Source organism: Sebastes fasciatus, chromosome 7 (assembly GCF_043250625.1).
Source record: "Sebastes fasciatus isolate fSebFas1 chromosome 7, fSebFas1.pri, whole genome shotgun sequence".
Lineage (NCBI taxonomy): Eukaryota > Metazoa > Chordata > Actinopteri > Perciformes > Sebastidae > Sebastes > Sebastes fasciatus.
Genome location: NC_133801.1, coordinates 36,937,513 through 36,940,837, shown reverse-complemented (window position 1 = coordinate 36,940,837; position 3,325 = coordinate 36,937,513).

Here is a 3,325-nt window from a genome sequence, read left to right as displayed (position 1 = left end):
TTTACACTCCATCCCAATATGAACCAGAGTTTTAGCCAAATTTAACTGCAACCTTACTACATCTTCAGGATTTCTCGCTTGTTATTGGTGCAGACATGAATTCTTTTGTAAATTTCACATTGGATAAATCTGCTCAGCGTTCCACATCCACCCAGTTACATAAATCTAAAGATTTTCAGAACTTCATGTCAGCACTTAGTCTAACAAACTTATACCACACTATTAATCCTACATCTAAACAATACACTTTTTACTCAGCAAGACATCAAAGTTTCTCTAGAATAGATTATATACTAGCTTTACCTGCATCTTTCTCTGAAATACATAGTGTTGTAATCAAGCCCTGCTCTCTATCAGATCACAGTATTGTCTCAGCGCAGTTCACACTCCTGGTCACGCCTCCCAGGGCATCATGATGACGCTTTGATGTCTCACTTCTCAAAAATGAAGACTTTTGTGTCTTTTTTAGGGAAAAACTTAATACCTTCAAAGGTTTTAATATAGGCTCAGTAGACGACCCTAGATTTTTATGGGATGTCATAAAGGGCTGTATTTGGGACTCCTCAATAGCGTTCTTCTCTCACCTTCATAAAAGTAAACTCGGCAAGATAGCTGAACTGGAGAATATTCTCGCTGAGCTTGAGGCTTAACAACAAGTTACACATGTAGGGATTCTACTGTAACAGGTTTTGGTTATTAGCAAATTAATTAATAAATAATAATAGAATTATTGATATTAATAAAGATTATCAATAAACATTAATAATAAACGGGGCACCACCCTGGAATCAGGGACCAATGACCAAAACGTTAATATATTCTCATTATATACTGGAAAAACAAAGTTTGGAAACTTGTGTTTGGTCGATTATTTCTCTGTTGTTACAATGCTAATGGTCATTGTATTTTACATCGTTGGAAAGCCTGTTTATTTACCTTCGCAATGATGTCCAACTTGTAAGGATCATGCATTTGTGGGATGAGCAGCACAGCTGATTATGTGGGTAGCGCCCAAGAAAAATTTTCAAAAATGCTCTACCAATGGTAAACAGTGTATTCTAATAAGGCTACCAGGAAGCCTGCAATGACTGCCCTTCACTGTCAGGCCCATTTGCGCTGGTGTCGACAACACAGACAATGGAACCTGAACATGTGGGGGAATGTCATGTTCAGTGATGAGTCCAGGTTCTGTCTGCCAAAGTTGGATGGCAGGGTCAAAGTATGGAGACGATGTGGAGAACGCTATGCTGATTGTTGCACCGATGGAGTAACAGCTTTTGCTGGGGGCAGTGTCATGGTGTGGGGCGGCATCTCCCTCACTGACAAAACAAGGCTTGTCATCATTGAAGGCCATCTCAATGCAGTGAGATATCGGGATGAGATTCTGCAGCCAGTGGCGATCCCATATCTCCACAATCTGGGACCTAACTCTCGCTCGCCCCCACAGAGCCAGGGTTTTCACAGACGATCTCCACAATGTGGGAGTAGAGACAATGGAACGGCCTGCCAAGAGTCCACACCTCAACCCAAATCAACACTTGTAGGATCAGCTTGGGCGTGCTGTACGTGTTAGAGTGACAGACACAACCACCCTGGCTGACCTGCAACGAATCCTGGTTGAGGAATGGAACGCCATCCCACAGCAACGTGTGACCAGGTTGGTGACCAGCATGAAGAGGAGATGCCAGGCTGTTGTGGCTGCGTATGGATCTTCCACCGCTACTGAGGCTCCTGACGGCATATTAAATGAATAAAGTGTAAAATTGCCAATATGTCTTGTTTGTTCCTTGTTACTGATAGAGAGTTCAATCATCCAATCCACCAAACAACTCAAAACAAGAGTCAACACCAACAGGAGAATACACTGTTTACCATTGGCAGAGCATTTTGGCAAATTTGTTTTGGGCGCTCCCCACATAATCAGCTGTGCTGCTCATCCCACAAATGCATGATCCTTACAAGTTGGACATCATTGCGAAGGTAAATAAACAGGCTTTCCAACCATGTAAAATACAATGACCATTAGCATTGTAACAATAGAGAAATAATCCACCAAACACAAGTTTCCTAACTTTGTTTTTCCAGTTTATATGCTAAACTATCAATTTGGAACGTTGATTAATAATTAAATTAATAACTATAACCAAAATAGATAGTAAAGGTTGAAGGATATCGGAGTTCTTGACATAGTAGAGGTTGGCATTATTCACTCTTGTACAAAATTATAGAGACCAGCATGTATATTCCACAAACATTTATTTACAAGATAATAAAGGTTTAAAACACAATATTAATCTAACTAAATAACTAAACTAAACAACCAAACACAGTGTGTGTGTGTGTGTGTGTGTGTGTGTGTGTGTGTGTGTGTGTGTGTGTGTGAGAGAGAGAGAGAGCGAGAGGGGGGGGAGACAAGATGTCTTCTTGTCTCAGGATGTCTGTATGGCCTACAGACAAAATGGCGAGCACTGTAAAACTACAAAGATGGCGGAAAATCAAAGATGGCCGCCAGCATGTCACCGCCTGACCTCGTTGTTCTTCTGAGCACATGTACTCAAGAAGGACAGAGGGGGGGAGGGATGTGGGGGTTAAGATTATCTGAAGCTGTATGTTTATGTTTAACTAATTCACAGTTTCTGTATGTGATCTTAATGTGTGTTAGATATGCAGTGGGTTAGAAAAGATGGTTAGTTTGCATGCAAGACCTTGTCTATGTGAAGCATAAACTAAACACATCAAATGTGGCGAAGCCACCTACCCAAATATCAAATACAAATAAATCACCACAGTCAAACTCAATGAATAACATTAAACCAAATCAATACAAGTACATTCTAGAAATCAACGTTGAACAGTCTTGCTCAGCCATGTGCGATTGCTAACTAAGGTAAGCCCAGTACGTTACCGATCCATGGAAGAACAGGGTTTGTGATTCCATGGGTTAAAGTTGTGGTTCCAAGTCAAAGAGGTCGTCTTTGCAGTGCAGGCAAAGGCAGGCTCTCGCGTCGTCTGCATTTTTTGGGTTCCTTATGTTCCTATGGATGGTTTCCTAACAGGCCATAGATCAGAAGCAGAGCTGCTTTGCAGGTTCTGGTCTGGAGAGCTGCTCACCTCAAGCAGGTCAGGAGGTGAGGAGATGAAGAGCAGGAAGAGAGCGAACAAAGACATTCCTCTGGTTTTGTTCTGGGTGATTTTCACACCTCTGTGTGAAATGTTAAAGTAGCCAATGGCGACTGAGATTGGTCCACAGCCAATCTGCATACCTCAAGGATCCTGAGAAGACAGTTCACTGTCTCTGCCACCAGAAATGGCAGGTCCCTACACA